The following is a 15,331-nucleotide window of genomic DNA, read 5'->3' on the forward strand; positions in this document are numbered from 1 at the left end:
ATTTTAATTCATTTTGTGATATTGTGCTAAAAAATGGACCACAGAAATATGAAGGGCATGGAGTGGAAATATCAGGAGAATTGTCACGAGGGGTGTGTTCAGTGGGAGAGGGATCGCATACATTTCATAATATGTTTCTACATTGTGGCACTTGTAGCCACAACTATCTCCAGTTGACCTTCGGTTTGCCTACAAAGGCTTGCTCTCATTGTTCGCATTCCTCATGGGGACCAAAGGGACAGTTGGGCTACGTTAGCCTCTAGCTGTCCCATTTGGTTTCAGTAAGGAATCTTGATAATGTTGACAGGAAACGTGAGAACAAATGGGAACATTTTGTTGCCCTCACAGAAGTTTGCTGCTGGTGTGAGGATTTAAACTGCTGACCGTAAACTGCTTCTCTAAACTTTTGACTCATTCCTTTTCCTTCATATTACTCTCTCTTTCTCCTATACATTATTAAGACAACTCTGTCATTTAATACAGCATGCTATATAGAAAGTGAATGAAAGGAAAGAAAATTAAGCTGTTTCTCTGTTCCTGGTGTTCCTCTAATCTAGTGACATGAGGGCAACGCATATCAGTCTTTTTTGTCTTTTCTTTTCAGCTTCACTTTGGCAGACAGACAGTGTTGTATTTTCTAATCTTTCCTCACCAATGTCTGATCCACCCAAAATCATTGACATGAGCAGAGCAGAGCGACCGAACTGGCAGACTGAAGTGCTTAATTGGCTAATTAACTCTATGAAGCCCCAATCAAAGAGCCAATTAGCATGGGACACATGCATTTGACGTGGCCAATTAGTGGCAGTGTTCAGGCTGAACTCATTAAGTATGAACTCGTTAAGTGTGTTAATTAATTATGCAGGGTGAATGGTGTACCACTCCCACTGCTCTGTGTGATTATCTGCCTGAGAATCTGAGGCCTCTGTGTTCTTGTATTTCTATACTTATGATAGCCAATTTCAGGGTTAAGTGTCATGTACACACAAGTACATACAGTATACATGGTGGATTAAAAAATATATATAGTTTTTTTGCAGTGAATGTTACTTTTCAAGAGCTTCTGATGCTATTGAACACAAAGTAGGACATGTCATGTGATCGCCATCTTCTGTAATCTGAGCTGAAAGCTAGTTGAATGACAGTAGTGGCATAAAATAAATACTTTCTTCATATTCAGTAAAGGAAATACGTTTTAATACAATTGTATCATTATCTATCAGACAGACAGACAGACAGACAGGTAGGTGCAGGTTTTCAGTTCTCTTTGTGAACTATTCATGTGGAGACCGGAGAGAAATATGTGTGTGATCGCTCTCGGCTGTCGTGTGTGTGTTGTTAGTTCAATAGTTTAAAAATGAGGTGGTCACCAGAGCAGTTCAGCCATACCAGGTCATGTTGGGGTTTCTCCTCTCTGTGCTTGGCACTGCGTGTTTGGGATAAATACTGTACTGGTGTTACTGTCATTCAGGAACAAAAAAGAAAATGGAACATAACACTGGTTAGATTGAAGGCACACATGCACAAGAAATATGTGTGAATCTATGTGCGCCTTTGAGAAACCCTAGTGCTGACATCATTTTTTTAAATGATAAACTGTGGTATGTTGGCAATGTCTTTTATAGGCGCTCAGTGTTGTGATGTTGTGACACTTTCCACGACTCATTTGTCAGGCACCTGTGTAGACAATACTGTCACACCACCAGACCTACTAGACACCAGTGAACAACTGTTGCTGGTATCATTAGGCTATACTACAATAACACGTTTTGTTTTCATTGATAGCATGACAATGTGTGAGATTTTCACTCTCCAGTAAAGACAATAAACTATGAGTCTCACAGGTAAAATGTGAGACTTGAAGGGTAAAAACTGTCATGAACTAGGTATAGATTCAATCACTGTTATATCGTTTATACCAGTTGGTGAAAGAAAGTAGGAATCCAGACATTTACAATATACAGTAAAATGTCACAGATCGTTACTGTAACTGGTGTGATTATGTGACGTTCCAAGTGGGACTGTGGCGTTTGGCAGCCTGAGAGCAGCAGGATGGCAGAGGAGTGAGAAGCAGTGTAGGGAGTAACGGCGTTACTAACGGCGTTATTTTTTTGGTAACGGAGTAATCTAATTAATTACTTTTCCCATCGTTGCAACGCCGTTATCGTTACTGAGAATGTAAAGTGGCGCGTTACTACAATTTGGTTGAATGAAGCGCGAGGTGTCAGGCTTTGGCTACACATCAGAGCAGGGGTGGGGATGATGACACCGTTGCAAATGCGATGATGATTGGCTGGGTGGGCGGATGCCCTGCTCACGCTGTCTCACTGCACGCTCTGACTACCACTAAACACAAGACGGCGACAATGGCGACGAGCCAGGGAAATTCAAAGGTAGCGTTCTTGAACTGGAAGTACCGGCACTACTTCTCGCTCATTGAAATTAAAGGCAAGAATGTTTATGTAACATGCACGCTATGCCCAGGAAAAAATACTTTATCTACGTTTGCCTCAAGCAACTCGAATCTTATGAAGCGCCTCACATCAACACATGCTAACACGACACTTGTTGCTGCTGCTAACCCAACCCCAAGCCCAAATGCAGTTAGCATGAGCTCCAGCGAAGGAGACGGAGCCACTCCGTTAAAACCAACAAGCAACGCTTGATTTTCTGTATATAGTGTTTTTATTCTTCAATCAGTTAATATAAACATCTTTGACGTTAAAGATGTTATAGAACGTAATAGCGTTAGAGAACATAAAAAATAACATCACAGTTACTTTGCTGAGTAACTAATTACTTTTACAATGTAGTAACTGAGTTACTAACTCAATTACTTTTTGGGAGAAGTAATTTGTAACTGTAACTAATTACTTTTTTAAAGTAAGATGACCAACACTGGTGAGAAGGGTTGTGAGGAGGGAAGAAAAAGAAAAAAATGAAATGATTTATGAGCAGGCAGTATTATTCTTGCCTCAGTTATTCTTCTGGGTCTTGCCTTTCTCTTCTCTCTCTTCACTTCTCCTGGTTTTATTATCCATCCCTCTTCTCTTTGTCTCCCTCTCTGTCTACAGTGCGTGTGTTGTTTAACTAACCTCATTAACTGCGTCTGGCCTACAGCTCAGATTCTCATTGAAACACACTCTCTAGTGAGTATTCATAGTAGTTCCATTATATCACCCGTCAGCCACTACAAAACAGGCACGAGTAATCAAATTACAGAGAATACAGAGATTTTCATTACCATAACAAGATTTTGACACATAAATGAAGACCAGATAAATCTTAAATAGATACAATACAATTTTTTTTGAAAACTGTCAACATCAACCAACAACAGAGGTCATCAAACTCACAGAGGTGAAAACCTGTACGGTCAAACATTTTTCCACTTAAGCAAGAGATTGTTTATTCAAAAACAGTGTTCATCGAAAGGCGGCTAGAGGATTTGTTAAATCCCCATTGTTTTGACTAATGTTCTCCATCCTATTGATATGACAGACGCCTGGCTGTGTGAGATTAGACACCAAAAGCAGTAAAGTCAGCTAGCTGTTCTCATAAACAATTTGTTCTTATAGCTATGAAAAGTAATGCACTGTAATTCGTATGTATTCCACGTATTTATTACTGCATGCCCCACATGCTACAGACTGTGTAGATCTGCGTAGGGAGGCGCATGGGGTGGAAACTTTACTTTAACAATCGTAACATAGGTTCTCATACGATATATACAAACCTGTTGTTGAGAATTAGTTGACCGTAGCTACTGGCTGGGCTACAGAAGCTAGATATGGTAGTGGAAAGAACAAACGATACTAGCAGGGAGAGCCTCTGATCTCTGCTACCTCAAATGCTCAAACGATAGTTCCCTTTAGCAGCAGTAAAAACACGGGCACATACTGCATCAGGACAGCCACCTGTATGAATCTCCATCTACTAAACCTACTTGCAGTGACCAGGTGCACATCAGTGTGGGTGAATGCGTTGGGGGGCAACACAATACACACTGTCCTGATTTCCAGTGTCAACATATGCTGAGCACAAACAGCTCAGCATATGTTCCATTCTCCAAATGACTTATTGTCTTAATATGATCTTATTTGTTGCCTTAAAAACACATTGCAGTCTAAGTAAAACCAGTAAGGAAGTCACAAAATTACGGACTTGTTTTAGCTGACTTGCTGTGAGATCTTTTCATCTTGTGTTGATTTTCCAGACAGATCTCTGTTACAGGTGTGGTGTGTTTATCCAGCTTTAGACAGAGTTCAGAATCAACCAGATGTCAGTGTTGAGCAGATCTTGTGGTGTCTGATGAGTTTTCCATCTGAGGGATCGACTGGATGTGCTGGCAGAAGGCTGCAGTAGGGGAAATCCGTGACAATGAGAAAGACAGAAATAATTGACCGCAAAGGGTATGGGCTGCCTTCGCAGTTAGTTTAATTTAGCCATATTTTATTTGGTATTATTTTATTATCTGTTTTAGTGGGAAATAAATGAGGAGGAGATAAAGGTCATGAAGGTTGGAAAGTTGATTAGTCAGGGCAGAGGAGAATTATGGAGGAAGGAAGATGAAGAGGAAAGTGAGAGGAAGGAAAAAATTAGAAAGACATGGAGGAAAGGAATGGGCTAATTCATGAAGAACAGGAAGATGAAATTAATGAGGAGCTTTAATAGGAAAGCAACAGAAAGGAGCAGAAAGAAGAAGGGAGGCAATCCCTTTCAGAGCTCGTCTAAATGGCATCATGCTCTTATGGTTGTGGACTGCTGCCAAACTCTGCATATGTGTGTGTATGGCTTCCCTGACTAGTGAAGTTATTCACAACGTTGCTCCCTCATTGTTTCCTCTAACCAGTGCTCGGTGAAGTCCTGACCACAAATTTACAATGTTGAAAGGCACCACCTATTTTACAATCCTTCCTCAAACACACGGCAAGAGAAGTGGCTGTGTGGCTCCGCTGATCGACATGCTGTCGGGTTAACTATGGTAGCCTTGACAAACATCATCTGTCTTGCATTACGAATCAACACATTGTGTGTTGTTTTTGCTACAGATACACTCATGAGATGGAAGAAGGAATGGGAAAAAAATGTTAACATGCTAACATACTTTTTTCACTGTTTATAGGGTACTCTACCAGCCAAACCACTTGTTTCTGCTGGCATACCAAATGTAAACCATAGATAAAAGTGGAAATAAATATTCAAATCAACTTGATGACAAAAATTTTAATACATTCTGTGTGTGTGTGTATATATATATATATACATATATTTATACTTATATTGTTTGTTCTGTTTAACCTGTTTGTTTAACTTATTTTAGAGAATGTGTGACATGCACCTACAACACTAAAACAAATTCCTTGTATGTGTAAAAAACGTACTTGGCAATAAAGCTTTTCTGATTCTGATTCTGAAAAAAAAGAAGAGAAAAACAAAGACCTGAGCAGGCACAATAAGCACGTAGCACAATGTTGGATTACATGAAACATTTGCTGTGAAAGGAAGAACATCTACACCATGTTGGCACGTTATTTATGTATTCAACATTCACAATTTTTTCTAAAAGTGCTTGCCAAGCTTTGGTAAACCACAGGCAATGTTCTTTCAATATCCTAATACACTCGTATTCCAGCCCATGCTCGGGTTATATGAGGTTGCATGCAACACACACATGCTTACAAGCACACAAATATAGTATGCACACACACCGCTGGTCACTGGAAAATACAGATTGGTCGTGTATGTGATAATAGGAGCTGCTGACACACACACACTCATTTTACGGTAGAATAAGATTTGTGAGAGCAGAGCTGCGACTTGTATGTCATAATATCCTCGGAAAGCCTGCATGGAAATTTTAAAATGACCACCTCCAGGTTTCGCCAATTATTTATCAAGTGAAAAAGCCTGAAACGTGAAATTGAAAAATCATCTTGTGCATCACATTTCCCTCTCTGTGTGCTTACCTACGTCAGGCAGCTTTGAGATGGTATCCCGCCAAAAATTCTTAGAAGCCTGTATTACATGCTTTCTTTGGTGCTGTTTATCCTAATGACCTAAAAATGAATTTATCACAACATATTGAGGTTTGGGACAGAGTAGAGGGAAAGAGATAAATTAAGAAGTAAGAGCAAATGGAGAAAAAAAGAGAAGAGAACATGTTTACAGCCTTGGTAGCTGAGTGGTTACAGCACATGCCAAATAACGGCAACAAATCCGGCCTTGGGACCTTTCTTGCTCCTCTCTCTATCTCTCTCTCTCTCGTGCAAAAATGCCCTCAACAAAAAGTGATTTATATATGATTATTGACAAAGTATAGATGCCAAAAGGGGAACTGAGGATAAAGAGCGAAAAAGCAAACAGCAAGCAGTGAGAGAGAAAGCAGGACAGACAGAAAGTATCAGGGAGAATCCTACTAATGATCAACAGATGTATGATTGTCACACAGGCCTCAGTTCAGTGTTATACTGAACACACACACATACACACACACACACACACACACACACACACACACATACACACACACACACACACACACACACACACACACACACACACACACACACACACACACACACAGGAAACTTAGTTGACAAGTATTACTTCCCTTTGCTACTGACTTGACCTAAAGGGTACTATAGCCTTCCAAGATGTAAACACAGAGAATTATCATTCTTCTCTACAGAGGGTTATGCCTCTTTCAGCTTATTGTTTTGGTTTTCTGGCCCACAACTTTAATGTTTTTGTTCAGTATCACTGCCTTTATCAGCATTGTTTTCAGGCATAGCAGGAAGCTTTTTTCAGCTAAAAAGTTCTAAAAACTGACCATAGGCTATCTGTCTTGCACCAAATGGCAGACAGACTAAGTAAGCAACTAGCTTGTGAACATAGTGGAGCATTTAGCAGCTAAAGAGCCAGATATTTACCCCAGGAGTGGGTAGAGACCAAAAACAGAGCTAAAAGAGAGTGAATATTGAACTTGCATTAATCAGGTGACCAGAAAAGCATGTGCTGGATGTAACAATTGTTTGCCAACAAGTTCAGCATATCATCTTGAAAGTTAACGGCATCTCAGTGTCGTAATTACTCGGCCCCTTATTGGACAAATATATCCATTTTTGCCAGTTTAACGACTCCAGAGAAGGGACTTGAGTACGCTGTTTGGTTTCAAAGCAGTGCAAGTTTCCCAACATTACTCTTTATTCAGTTATTAATAAAAATAAAATAATCCCAAAAGCAAGCATAAACCTAAAAACAAAAACAACAAAAAGCTGGTGTCCACAAGGTTAACCATAACCTAAAATAATAGTTAACCTTGTGGACACCAGCTTTTTGTCCTCTGATGGAGGATCGGTTCCCACAACGTGGTTTATCAAGCACACACACACACACACACACACACACACACACACACACACACACACACACACACACACACACACACACACACACACACACACACACACACACACACACACACACACACACACTTTTGTACTTGCAAGGTCCTTCTTTGAAAAAATCCACTATGTTACCATAACCATAACTTTATCTAACCTTAGAGCTGGGCGATATGGAGAAAATATAGCACGATCATTTTGACCAAATACCTCAATGTCGATATTGCAACGATATTGTAGGGTTGACTATTGGTGCTTCACAAAATATTTACACAATGAGAGTTTTGATAAATAATCATCAGCAATGTGGATACAATGACTAAGTGGGTAAAGGCAAATAAAAGCTAGTAACTCTGGTACCTTCAGGAAATTACATCACTTTAGTGTAATGCAGCCTTTAAAACCACAAAGGAGAACAAGTGCTTCTATATTGCTCATGTTAGTTCAGTGAAATTCTTTTTCTCATTTTTGAGAAGATATAATGTAATTCAGCCAACATGGAAATTCATATTTAAGTAATAACATGTGGAGAAGCACTATACTGTTGTCTTTTTTTATTGAATGTGTTTGGGAGTAGTTACGTTAGCCAACCTGGCTGCAGACTTTTGGCGTAAATGGCCTTGTGGTTTCATTTACCCAGAGAGAGTGTGCCTATTCATCTGCCGTATAAGGCATATCAGCGCTGTTGGAGGGCCTTTTGATTAATCAGTCTGTGGTTGAAACCAGGTGGCCATCCGAGGGAGTGATGGCTGATGCATCCCTGTATTACTGCACAAATAAGGGTTGATTTGGATGAAAGGAAATTAGATTTAAAGGGAAACAAATGTTTAAAGGGTCTTTCAGAACTTCTTTCTACAGAAGAAATAGTTGCTATGAAAACTGTTGACAAGCAGTTCAGTGGATTATTGAGTCAACAAAGGGACACTGGTTCTGGGAAGAGATGTTGCTGCTTTTTGTCTTTTTGCAAAGATTTGTATTTTCAAAAAGCTGAATTTGATTTTTTTCCCCCAATGGTCACAAATTCAGATCCAAATATTTAAGTTTTAGAATAAAAAAAAAAAAAGAAAATAGATTCATTATTCAATGCTGCAGCAAAACTCACTTTATTAAAGAACATAATTTCACTCAAGTTTGGTATTTGATCCTTGATTTTTTCTTCTGACCCCAACATACTCAAAGGGTAGCCTTAATTAGATATATTTCTAATACTTCCCTGGTAACAGTTTGACAGCAGCTGCTGGAAGAAGAAAAATAAAGTTCAGAGAGATGGTATAATACAAAACAGTTGGCTACGAGTTCCAAACTGTAGAGAGAAAACCGAGGCACAACCTTTAAGTCGTAAGGACTAGTCTTATTAATCTTTTTTTAAGAGCTAAAAGCAAAGAGAGAACAGTGTGTGACTTGGCTGATGTTTATAGAGTATTAGCTTAATCTATCCTGTCAATGACAGTGAGTGTGTGTGTGTGTGTGTGTGTGTGTGTGTGTGTGTGTGTGTCTCTCAGGTTCAATATGTCCTGTCCCAGTATGGATGTATTGTACTTGTTGATTATACAGGCTTCTGATCAGTGTCTTAAAGTACTTCTATGTCTCTGTTTGTCTTTCTCTCACCATTTTTTCATTTCCATTTGTTTTTCCTTTGTCATATACATTAATTTTAAGGTCCAAGATGTCACTTTGTGATTTGGATTACTGCTCATATGGTACGATGCAATGGGAGATGCTCTCATGTGGCATGCATCATGTCTAATAATGATCTAACCCACTTACTGAGAGACTCAAGAGAGAAGTGTAAATATTCAAAACAAGATAATTCAGTGGATTTGGCAGGATTTGTTGTTGTCGTCATGTCATGTTTGCGGAAAGTTATGAAGCAATAAGTTCTTTTAAATCATATGATTGACTAACATTTTCTATATAATTGTCTACCAGAATAGACTATAATGATGATAAAAGTTTTTATTATTGTGTCGTAGCACCAGTGACTCTTCATATTTGTCAGGCTGACAACTCCTAGTCGTGTCATTTCAAATCCACTTCTCACATTTGTGAAAAGTAGAGTATGTTCTCTTAAAGGTCCTGTTGTTTGGTGTCATTATGTTCTTAATGTGATATATTTCCTGTGGAAACAGAACGTTAGTTATGGGCTGACAATAAGGGATTTAACTTAAGCAATGCTATTATGAAGAGAAAGGCAGTTTGATTTGATGAACAGGCATAATGACTTGATTGGTTAGATTTTTTTGGTTTCCTACTTTTGCAACATGTTGTCACCAGTAAAGATGCACAGTTTAACAGTTTCTCACAAATTAAACATGTCTGTTTCATGGGATCTCACCAAACACCAATCCTGACAGTACTGGGCTTTCTTTTCATTATGCTTGGACTGTTTTCTACAGTGACAATAATACTGTTGATCACTCAAACTAAGATTTGAGCATTCAAATACAAGTGGCATGTAGGATGTCTCTGTATGTGATTTTGTAGCTCACATGAATGTGGTCTAGAACGTTGATGTTCTTTATTGTTCCTGTATAGATAGACAGCTGCAATTTAAATGTCTCTCTCTCTCATTTTTCCTCTAACTTTTCTTCTCCTTCATCCTTCGTTCTGTACCTTTCACCCTTCCTCCCTCTCTGCAGCTTTTCATGCTGCTCAGAGTTTGAACAGCTTTGTTTTTTCCCCTTGACACGTTGGCTCCAAGAAGAGGGGAGGAGTGGAAGGAGGAAAAGAAAGTAGGGGTGGAAGGAGAATAAGAGCTGAGCCAAAACAGAGGGAAATGACAGTTTGTTTTGGTCAGGACAGCCTATTACTTTGAACACTCTAATCTTCCTCCACTTGGCCGACTACCTGTAACCTCAAACAGGATGGATGGAGGGAGCATGGAGACAGAGGCTGTGGTGTAGAAAGATTTCATTATATTTGTGGACTAACTTGTATATTTGACCTAATTTAGCACCATAAATAGAATAAACTACCAGGTTCTGCTTGAAATAGGTACAGCACAATATTTCCATACATTTTAGTCTTAAAATAGATGGCACAAAGCTAACAATAAAACAGCATTTACAGCCTAAAACACAGCAAATGTTTGACTTTTATATAATCAGGGGAAGACAAAGATTACAGACTAACGCAGAAGCACCACTGCATATTTCAACTTATTAGAGAATCTCCAGATTGCTGTGTAATTCTTTAATAATGTGTCCTGTCTGCCAGATGTGACTGGAAATCTTGAGTTAATGTGCTTGTCTAAAGTAGAACAGGTTTTTCTATCTTCAACTAAGGCTGGCATCAGATTAAAAAAAATGTCTTTGCATATCATGTCAAAAAAATATAGATTCCAGATTTAGTTTTAATGCGCTTGGATGACATTTTATAGTGCGCCTCTGTGTGCTTCTTCTCTGTGATTTTGGGGCTATGTTAATGACAGCTATTGCCTCTATGATAAAGAGGTGATTCCCCAAGTTTCCCTAGCAACCCTAAATCACACCCTGTGTCATCCACTGTTTGTGTGTGCGTGTGCGTGTGTGGTTACTTGTACATGTACGTGTGTGAGACTGGCTGACAGACTTCTTTTTGCCCTGCTTTGTGTTTGGAATGAATGTGGACTTAAATGTCAGGTTGGTTGGAGCACCTACATAGTTGTACTGTAGATGGATCTGAGCTGGATAAAGCCAGGGACAGTCCATGTGTCATGGAGGTAGCACATGTCTCTCTGCAGCATTCCCCAGGACAATGGCAAAGTTAGCAGTGACAAGAGCTGCAGTCCAGAAGGAAGCACAGATTTTAAATTGGAACAAGCAGGGACAAAGGTCTGCAAAAAGGTTAAAGAAAAATTAAAAAGACGGTAAAGGGAGTGTGTGTGGGCTCTTTTTTTTCTCCTGTTTTATCCTGCCCTCTCCTCATCATCTAATCACGTTTTTATGTTTATGAGATTTCCTGTTGCACTCATTTATCATCCTTCCTGTTCTTTGCCTACAGTTTTGGCTATAAAACAACAACAGGTGCCTTATAGGTGGCCTCAGTGGGAAATCAAACTTTTTACCTGGCAGTGTCTTTAACTTATTTTTGCCAGAGATGCATAAGGAGATGAACCCCCAAATGTAGTGGTCTTACAACAACTCTTACATATCCATAAAAGCATCTCACTTTCCACTTACCCATCTCCTTTTTATGCTCCCCTCTAACGGTCTTCAATTACTAGTTGATGGTGGGGATTTCTGGCACGCCAGACACAGACGGCGCTTAGTACACCTGAGAGATATGTTCGCGTGTGTGAGAGAGAGTTAAGTGTTTGTGTGCGAGCAGCTGTTTTGACAGCCTAAATTTAAAAGTGAAATTGCAATAATGGCAAAGCTGAAAATACTTTAACTACTTGTGTAATCTGCTGTAACACTTATGATCACAGGCTGTGTGTTTGATTGATGTGTGTATGAGTGAGTGAGTGTGTGTGTGTGTGTGTGTGTGTGTGTGTGTGTGTGTGTGTGTGTGTGTGTGTTGTTGCTCTGCTTGTCTGGCAGAGAGACGTGAGCGGCTGCATTATTTGCATTCCTCACTTTGGGAAAGTGATTAGTAAAGGTTGACATGGTCTGTGAATGTTTACTTATAAGTTTTTGCTGATAGCGTGTTGTGTTTAAGGAATACACAATAGGTAGTAACTTCTCTTCTTACCATTGTGATACATCTCTGATGCTTTGTTTTGACACATTTTGAAACTGAAAGAACTTCAAATTGAAAAATGTCATTGTGAAACCCAAAGACATCTGTTTTTCAAGCCTGTTCCCAATTTTTTTATGTCTAAACGAAACATTTAAGAACAATGTACAATATACCAGCTGTAGACGTGGTGATTAAAATTATAGAGGAATTTATTAAATGCAGATCAGCTCTAGTTAAAAGAAAAAGAGGGCATAATCTTATTAGTTGAAGAATGTCTACTTTAAACTTGACTTAATAGCTAACTATCTTTGCAATTTTCATCCAAAGCATGGATCCAGAAAACATCTCACCCACTGTTTGACAGGTTTAAACTGAAGTTATCTGAGCAATCTCTGCTCCCAACTTGGTTTTAAGGTCTGACACTGATTGGCTTTAATGTCAAAGACTTCACAAACGTGTGTAAAGCAGAATAATGAACACGTATTCAAAATGTATGGCTAGATATGGATTTGCATTTTTATAGTTGGAAAAAGCACAGAGCTTCATTAAATTAGCTCCTGTACCTCCACGTTGTCACATTGCTATTGCCAGAAAGCTTCACTGCTGACCTCGACCTGCAGTCGGAGCTCCAGCGGGACACGGAGAGCCCCACACCCGGTAGCAGCGGCCCATCCCCCGGCCAGGATCAGAGCTTGCTTTGCTGATGTTGGGCCCACATTGACTGTTAAAAAGTATTTAGATAATAAAAAGGTATTTATTTAGAAGCGGGCTGGCTGGTTAGTTGGCAAATGCTAGTGCAAATTTTAACATACAAGTTCAGATTTTTAGTTTGCACCATATTTACCTTCATACAGACCATGTGTTAAGGAGCGACATTTGGCCTGTGTAGTTACTTAGATCCACGGGGTCTCACTATGCTCCTCACGTGAACAGAAAGATAGACAACGCTCCACGAGTCAACGCCAGGCCATCAAAACGGTAAACCATGGGAATCTGTGCACTGCTGTATCCCTGCCGTAGGTGTAGTCTATCATATATCCCTAATTATATGTCGACTTATAACAAATAGTGGCAACCCTAGTCTTTGCTAACCACAGACTGTTATTGTTGATAGCTAAATGTAGCTAAATTAGCATAGTCGTAATTCTGTAGCCTAATTTAAGTTAGAAATATAGGCCTACGTGACGTTACACGATTAATCCAGTCTTGTGTCGTCTGACAAGCAGGAGCCCCACTTTTAATGTCCTGATAACTGTTTAGAAAACAGTTTTATATTTTAGTGAACTCACAAACAGCAAGAATCAGTCTCTTGTTCATTGATTTGTCATTTGCTCAGGGAAACACAATTCAACTCTTGCAGCGGGCGGGCGTGTGACGAGCACAAACGCCCCCCTACTTGCCCGCTCGCCTCTCATTGAAAATGAATTACGAGGCCGATAATCGCTCCCCTTGTGATAAGAACTTTAGTGTGCGTGTTTCATATGGCGACAAAGTGGAATCACCTGTGTGTGTCAGAACCACTAATGTTCTCTTGAAATCGTCTCATTGCTGAGCTTGTCTCAGATTTCCCGTGGGGTGTATATGTGCAAGCTCACACTAATAACTGCACAATCTAATGTCTCAACAACTCCTTGGGAAGTGTGTGCATGTGTGTGTGTTAATAATCCCCGACGGTGCTGAGAGCAGCCTGTCTGGTTGGATCAGTGCCCATCAGGATCAGGAATCATTTTGTTGGTTCTGCTCGCTTGTGTGTGTGTGTGTGTGTGTGTGTGTGTGTGCGCGTGCGCCATTACATACACCCTGTGCCTTATCTGCCTGCTTTTCAGCAAAAAATGACTTCCAAATCCAAGTGTTTCCAAATCCAAATGACTGTTTGGATTTTTAGATTTAGTCTTTAAAAAGATAAGAATAAGAAAATGTCTGTCAATTGATTTACCCACTTGAGATTTTGTACTCCACTGCACCCACTCTCTCTGTTGTATCCAGTGCATCATTACTCTCATTCGAGAAAATGTGGAGTCATGTGGGGGAACATAGACATTTGTCCGCCATAGCATGTATGGATCAAAAGAAGAGGTGATCCAGGTCATATGGTCTTTTTTTAAGGTGATATATTGGCCTGACATAGCTAGCCTTAGCGGCATAGCTAGCTGCTAAGTAGCCACAATAATAGCCAATGTACATGCAAACGTCAAGCAGTCGTAGTTGTTTCAGAGATTGGCTTGTTATGCTTGATAGTTTGAAATGTTTTTAGGTGATGCTACATGTGCAACATGAGTTCAAAATGTTAATACACGTTCAAACCTTCTGCATAAATAAAAACAAGAACTTGATTTAGTGGCATGCAGCAACTAATGCGTGTGTGGGCTTTTAAAAACAAATTTTTTTGTGTGTGCTGTGCTGTCTGTGTGCGGGCTGAAGTTAAAAGCTTCTGTCTTTTAGTAGGTGATTTCCCCGGATTTTGTCTTTCATCTGTCTTCACTGTGATCTGTCCTGAATTCCCTCAGAAATAGCAGCAGTGTGACAGCCCAGGTTTGATTAAAGTGAAGCAGAATTACAGGGGGCTCAAAACTCTAAATCTTATATTCCATTACAGTATATATAATCCATATTTCATAAAAGTAATATGAAAAGAGAGTGATTGTTTAGTCATACTTTACCAGTCAACTTATTTAGTAAAACTGTATACAAACAAAACAAAAAAGGTAAGAAAAAAGTAAAACATTGTATTCTTAATACATTTGTGATGGGGAATGTAGGTTACTATAATTCATACAGTCAAACCTGATTTATAGACCTTTTATTTGGCCCGCATCTGGTAGATTCAGGCCTTCATTATCTAGTGATCAGCCAGCTAGATATAATGATGGTGGGAACGAGTGGAGCAATGTGCATTCCACCGAGAAATACTGCTTATTGTGTATGTGTGTGTGTGTGTGTGTGTGTGTGTGTGTGTGTGTGTGTGTGTGTGTGTGTGTGAAAGAAACAAAGCCGTGGTAATGCAAGGTGCTGTAATCCACTCAGTGACCTTCAGAACCTGCTCGGAGGTGTGTATGTGTGTGTGAAAATGTGTCACTAAAGCCTATGCCTGAAGGTGGTCTTATCCACCCGGTGACCCTCAGAGCCAGATGGTGTGTGACTGCGTGCCTGTGAGAGTGTGTGTCCCACCTCTGAGCCTCCTGGCACCACAGTCAGTCACCCCACCCATCCACCCACACATACTGCCCTCCTGACACGCCAAACCACCACCCCCCTTAATGCTCCAT

General features: G+C 39.8%; 1 protein-coding gene across 1 annotated transcript in view; it reads left to right on the plus strand.

Annotated features, from left to right (window-relative positions):
* Window positions 1-15,331, plus strand: part of sema3b (sema domain, immunoglobulin domain (Ig), short basic domain, secreted, (semaphorin) 3B) — an 88,596-nt gene that overhangs the window by 26,717 nt on the left and 46,548 nt on the right. The window lies entirely within an intron of this gene.

The sequence above is a fragment of the Sander vitreus genome, chromosome 7, assembly GCF_031162955.1.
Source record: "Sander vitreus isolate 19-12246 chromosome 7, sanVit1, whole genome shotgun sequence".
Taxonomy (NCBI): Eukaryota; Metazoa; Chordata; class Actinopteri; order Perciformes; family Percidae; genus Sander; species Sander vitreus.